Here is a 7,024-nt window from a genome sequence, read left to right on the forward strand (position 1 = left end):
GTACTGTTTCTTCCCCATACACTAGGGAGAAGGGAGTCTGCCCGGTAGCTCGATTTGGCGTTGTCCTGAGGGACCAAAGAACGATCGGCGGCTCATTGATCCAACACTTGCTGCATCTCCGCAACTTGTCGAAGTTCTCGTCTTGAGCCCCTGCAACACTTCAACATTCATCCTCTCAACTTGCCCGTTGCTCCATGGATGAGCGACATAGGCGAAGGAGATCTTACTCCCAAGGCTTTGGTTGTACTGCATAAAGGTGCGGCTCGTGAACTGGGTGCCGTTATTGGTGATCACTCTATTTGGAGATCCAAAGCAGCACACCAATCCTTTCAAGAACTTGATAGCTGATTGCGCACTCACCTTCCTCACTGGCTCCACCTCAGGCCACTTTGTAAATTTGTTGATTGCAACATACAAGAATCCAAATCCCCTGGTGGCATGGGGGAATGGGCCCAAGATGTCGAGCCCCTAGACCGAGAATGGCCATGACAAAGGATCATCTAGAGAGTTTGAGCTAGCTAATGAATGTTCTTGGAGTGGAACTGGCAGGCTTCACATTTGGTGACTAGCTCAGTTGCATCTTGGAGGGTTGTGCGCTAGTAGAAACCCTGCCGGAAGACTTTTCCAACTAGGGCTCTTGATCCAATTTGGGACCCGCACACGCCCTTTTGTATCTCTGAAGGAAATATGCCCTAGAGGCAATAATGAAGTTGTTATTTTATATTTCCTTATTCATGATAAAGGTTTATTATGCATGCTAGAATTGTATTGATCGGAAACTTAAATATGCATGCTAGAATTTTATATTTCCTTATTCATGATAAAATATCATGTCCCTAGTATGCCTCTACTAGACTAGCTCGTTGATCAAAGATGGTTAAGGTTTCCTAACCATAGACATGTGTTGTTATTTGATAACGGGATCACATCATTAGGAGGATGATGTGATGGACAAGACCCATTCGTTAGCTTAGCATAATGATCGTTGATTTTTATTGCTATTGCTTTCTTCATGTTAAATACATATTCCTCTAACTATGAGATTAAGTAACTCCTGGATACCGGAAGAAGGCCTTATCTGCTATCAAACATCACAACATAACTGGGTGATTATAAAGATACCCTACAGGTATCTCCACAGGTGTTTGTTGAGTTGGCATAGATCGAGATTAGGATTTGTCACTCCGAGTATCGGAGAGATATCTCTTGCCCCTCTCAGTAATACACATCATAAGAAGCCTTGCATGCAAAGTGACTAATGAGTTATGTCGGATTTCGGGTTCCGGCAGACCCTTGAGGTTCGAACACTGGGGTGCGAGCGGATTTTTCGCCCTCTACCTACCTACTCCTCGCCGAATCGCTAGGATCTAAACTACGAAAGAAACAACACAAGGGACACAAGGTTTATACTGGTTTAGGACACCATTGTGGTGTAATACCCTACTCCAGTGTGTGTGTGGTGGATTGCCTCTTGGGCTGATGATGAACAATACAAGGAAGAACAGCCTCGCGAGGGTCTGCTCTTGGCTGGTGCGATGAACTTCTAGGAGGAGTTCAGTCGCCCTTCTCTCTCTCTCTCTCTCTCTCTCTCTTGCTTCAGGTACCGATCCAGATGCCTCTACCCTGGGGGTGGCTAGTCCTACTTATAGGCAAAGGCCCTGGGCCTCTTCCCAAATATTGAGTGGGAAGGGCGCCAACAATTGGCCATTTTGAAGGGGAACAACGGGTACACTTATCCTGACTAAAGTTGGTCCTCGCCTATCAAAGGCTCTGGTGGTGACGCCTGCTTGGGCTCCACAATGACTTCCTCCCTGCCGTTGGGCTGGTCTTGGTCTTGTTGCACCGAAACGGATGCCTTTGGTTGATTCTCTCGCCTGCACTTGCTCCCTTTGCACCAAAGAGGAAAGGAGGACACTGCGCGGGCTGGCACCCGACTGGCGCCCTTGGTCGTCATGGCTTCCGTCATGGGCACCTCGCGAGGTACCCCGCCATGAACTCTCTTCCTCCTCGTGAGCCAGCCTGATGAGGTCGTGCCTGAGGAAGCTCCTGGTCGTCCGCCCCACGAGGCTTGGCCCCTCGCGAGGGTCTTGAGCTTGTGTTGATGAAGATGGGCCGTGCTGGGCCCCCTTTGAGCCACGCTATAGGCCGCAGGCAGGCAAGTCTGGGGACCCTCGTTCCCAGAACGCCGACAGTAGCCCCCAGGCCCAAGGCGCGCACGGACTTGGCCGATCAGAGAGGTGAAAGGGCAAGTGCGAAGTGCCGCGGGCCCTAATAGCCTGCGACCTTGGGCGCCACGTGGCGGTTGATTGGACGTGGGCGTCTCCGCTTCCCCACGACGCCTCGGCAACTGCACGGATTCGACAAGTCCCTGCATGCAATGTGGGTCATGATTACCTGCGATCGTGGAGGTCGACGGTTGGCCTTCGCCGATTATAAGTACGGAACGGCGCATGCCCTTCCAGTTTATCTCTTCTTGCTTCTCCTTCTTCCAGGTCCTTGCTCCGTCTTGCTGTAATGGCTCTGATCTGCCGGTTCTCTGCGACAGAGAAGGGAAAGGCTCCCCGAGAGGATCCTGACCCGCTTCCGCCGAAGAAATGGCTTGCCCTCCACCATCGGGGTGAGGAGCTCGCCAGGAAGTGCTGAGGCCCTGGTGTGAGCGGCCACCACCAGGGTTCCCACTTCCCTTGTACGCCCACATCGAGGGCTCTGAAGGGGTCGATGCCGAACGCCACGGGCGGCGCCGCCGTCGGCGCCGGCGGGTCAAGAAGGTGTGCATCTTTCCCCCTGGAGTCCACGCCGAGGGCTCCTCCCGAGAGTTCATGCTTCGCGCTGCCACGCCTCCTCAGTCTTGGATTCGCCTTCCTCCTTTCTTCACCTTCGTCATCCCGCAGGGGGAGCTCCTGGGGCTCTGGCTGCAGCACGCCGGCTGCAGCACCCTCGCGACCAGGACAGAGGTCGCAGTCGTTGCCCCAGGTGAGGTCTTCATGACTCGAGGCTGGGGCGAGATCGCCCGAGTCTGCAGGACAAGGGGCGCCCTCGCGATCCACCTGGAGTACGACGGCACTTCGGTGATGTTCTTCAACGTCTTCGACGCGCAGGGTCGCCGGCTGGAGTGCTGCCCCGGGAGAGGCGGTCGGGACCCTGCTGTGGCGAGACAGAGGCCGGCCAACCGCTCCCTTGGCAGCTCCTCAGGCGATGGAGGCGCCGGAGGATCCAGCGATTCCGCTGAGCTCTTCATGACTCCAGAGACGAGCGACGACAACTACGAGCCCCCGAGCCTGCGCCGTTCCCGGAGCAGGGCAGGCTCATCAGGCCGTCGCCGCCCCTGATCTGGATAGGGTTGGCGCCGGTGCCGGAAGGCCCACTGTTGATGGTGGCGTCTGCCGTGATGGTTCCTATAGTTAGGACTCCTTAGGATACGTGTCTTTTGTTCCTGCGAGGAGCCAAGAATATACCCCGTGGGGGCTTGTAAGGTGTTTGTAGCTCCGTTTGTCAATATGATCCTCATCGTGAAGCAATGCGAGATGCTTATTCCGTCTTAGCTTAGTTTCTTCCTTTCGGACCTCGGGAGGGCTTGATGCACTGCACCGACAGGTCCCTGTCCCAAGGCGGCTTCAGCCGTCGCAGGTATGCCAGGTCGCGATGCCGTGGTCAAGGCCAGGAGGTGAGCGGCCCGAGGTCCGGTAAGAGCCCCTGAGTCGCAATGCTTAGGAGGTCCCCCTTAGCGCTCAAGCAGCCATCACTCAGTGAGAAAGGAAAGCGACGTTGCTAACACGGGATTGCATTAGGTGTGGGGATGGTGCTGCGATAGCTAGTGTTCCCGGAGAGTGACTTATCTCGAGGGTCAGGAAACGCCTCCTGGTGCGGCGCTAGGTCCGTGCCTTGGCTGGCGAGAGGTTGCTTGGGGAGGTCCTCGTGTGCCTCTCCCCTCTCGCCTTCGCTCCCCTTTCTGCTCTACATCCTCGGGTCCCGGCCCTCGAGCGAGTCTCAGCCGTCGCTGTTATGCCAGGTCGTGATGCCGTGGACAAGGCCAGAGGGTGAGGGCTGGAGAGCCAGTAGGAGCCCTGAGTCGCGATGCTCAAGTACCCCCCCCCCGTTTAACGTGCAAGCGATTTGTGCGGACGAGAGTGAAGAAGACATCATTAGGGCCTCACCTGACGCTGCTCCTTGAAGAGATCCTATAGGCTCATCACAGAAGGAACAAGAGTCCGCTATGACAAGTGGCAGTTAGCCGTTAGTTGCTTTGGAGAGGTGACGAGGCACGAAAGGCCTGGCGAGGTGTATTGGGGCACCCGTGAGCCAGCACGGGACTCACGGGGCCCTACCTCAAGGCGGGTTGCGTCTGGCACTGGGCCTTATCTTGGGGTGCATACCTGCAAATTGGGTTAGACGTCGGCGCTCTACGTCCTTGGGTCCCGGCCCTCGAGCTGGTCTCAGCCGTCGCTGGTATGCCAGGTCGTGATGCCGTGGACAAGACCAGAGGGTGAGGGCTAGAGAGCCGGTAGGAGCCCTGAGTCGCGATGCTCAGGTACCCCCCCTTTAACGCGCAAGCTTGGTTAGATGTCGGAACTCTACGTCCTCGGGTCCCGGCCATCGAGCTGGTCTCATCCGTCGCTGGTATGCCAGGTCGTGATGCCGTGGACAAGACGAGAGGGTGAGGGCTGGAGAGCCGGTAGGAGCCCTGAGTCGCGATGCTCAGGTACCCCCTCTTTAACGTGCAAGCTTCCGACATCCAGGAAGGAAAGGTGCCACGGACAAGCACCAAATAACAAGCATGATGGGTCGAAAGCATGGCCCTAAGATAAACGCAAGAAGGGTACACGCCGCTGGGTCTGACCCGAGCGACTTGTGGATGATGCAGCCGAGGGGCGCCCCCAATGAAGTAAGCTAAGAACATGAAATAAAAGGGATACACGCCGTAGGGACGGACCCACGCGGCCTGGGAATGATGCAGCCCTGAGGGCGCTCCCAGCTGGAAATGAAACTTGAAAGATGTCACCTGATAGTGTTGACGACGAAGGGGTGTTGGTGTAGCAGACTCGGTGGGCTGTGGGAGCCTATCCTCACGAGCCCCTAGTCCCAGGGGCCTCGGCAGGCTCCGGAGGCGCTGGTGGCTCCTCGCAGACCATCTCCATCTCCGCCAGGGCTGTGGAACGCCTGATCTCTTGAGCCACCAGGATGGCCCCTATGAGGCGCTGGTACGCGGCAGCCGCGTTCGGCAAGCCATAAGGCATGCGAACATAGCTGTGAGGCGGACCTTCACAGCGTCCCTCTTGCGAGGGCCAGAGGCGCTCCTGAGATGCGGCTCGGTTGAGCCCTGGTATGTCGATGTAGACGCGCAGCCCACCATCCTCGCCTGGATGGGGGGCCACAGCGGGTAAGAGGCGGCTGCCTCTCATGACTCTTGACTCCTGTAGCTCCTGAATGGCCTTGTTGACGAACTCCTGAGGGTTTGGCCCTCCTTGTCTTGCTCCTTCTTGAGGGAAATGTGCTTCGAAACACGCCTCCAGGTGGTGCCCAAGCGCCTCCCTCGTGACCTTGGTGAGGTCGGCGGGTCTCCAGGGGAGAGCCCCCGAGGCCTGCCTAAGGAGGGCGCTGGGCGCGCTTCCCTATGCAATGGAAGGAGGTTCCCCCTGAGCAGGCGCGGGCCCTGAGGGACCTGCCTCCTGAGGGGCCGGGCCGGACGATGTCTTCTTCTTCTTGGGGGCGGCCTCGGGAAGCCTCCTGTTCCACGATCCAGGTCTTCTAGTGACGCGGCCTGGAAGGCTCGCTCCAGGGAGCACACCGCGTCTTTCTCCTTGCAGGGTACCGTGATAACTCCACCACTTCCTGGCGTCTTGAGGACGTTGTAGCAATGGTGGGTTACGGCCATGAACTTGGCCAGCGCTGGGTACCCAAGGATGGCGTTGTATGGCAGGCGAATGTGGGCGACGTCGAAGTCGATGAGCTCGGTGCGGTAGTTGTCGCGTGACCCGAAGGTGACAGGGAGGCGGACCTGCCCAATCGAGACCGTGGAGTCGTCGGTGACTCCGGAGAAAGGCTTGGTTGGCTGAAGCTGATTGTAGGGCACTTGGAGATTGTTGAACATTTCCACGGACAGGACGTTGAGCCCTACCCCGCCATCGATGAGGGTCCTGGTGACTAGCACGTTGCTGATGATTGGGGAACAAAGCATCGGGAGGACTCCGGCTGTGGCCGCGCACTTGAGCTGATCTGCTGAGCTGAACGTGATGGCGCACGCCGACCACCTGAGAGGGCGCGTGGCCTCAAGCTTGGGGAGGACTGTGTTTACTTCGCGGGCGAACTGCTTGAAGATGTGCTGAGAGGCTGGGGCTTGAGCTCCGCCCAGGATGCAGGCGATCGCATGCGGCACCTGGAAGCCCCCAGCCCCCTCATCCTGATGATGGTCCTCATTTCTCATTGGCTGCGGCGGCAGTGGAGGGAGGCCTGCGTTACCTTGCAGGCGATCCTCGCGAGGCTGATCCCACCATGCTCCCTCGCAAGGCAGGTCCTGTCAGCGAACCTCGCGAGGTTGGTCGCGCCACCCTTGACGGGGGCCACGGTCTTCCCAGCGTCCTGCGTTCCTTCCTCCTCCTCGGCCGTAGACCCGGTCACTGCGGTCAGGACGTCGGCCGACCCTTCCTTCACGCACGGCCCGGAGCTCTTGGCATTGATTGGTGTTGTGGGTGTGGAGGTCGTGGTACACGTAGTACCAACTGCCCTTGGAAGATTCGGGCTGATCTCTGCCCCGCTTGGTGTCTGGTTCTACCGCGAGCACAGAAGCCCCCTTGCGCTTCACGTCCTGGGCCTTCGGCTTCTTCTCTTCTGGGTCCACGACAGGCAGCTCGAGGAGGGAGAGGCGCCCTTCCTCAGCCCTGGCGCACTTGGTCGCCAAGTTGAACAGCTCCAAGGAGGTGCATAGGTCTTCATGCATCGCCAGCTCCTCCTTCATCTTGACGTCGCGTACGCCGTCGAAGAAGGCTGAGATGATGGCCTCCTCGTTCACCTTGGGAATCTTGAGGCG

This window comes from Triticum aestivum, chromosome 5B (assembly GCF_018294505.1).
Source record: "Triticum aestivum cultivar Chinese Spring chromosome 5B, IWGSC CS RefSeq v2.1, whole genome shotgun sequence".
Taxonomy (NCBI): Eukaryota; Viridiplantae; Streptophyta; class Magnoliopsida; order Poales; family Poaceae; genus Triticum; species Triticum aestivum.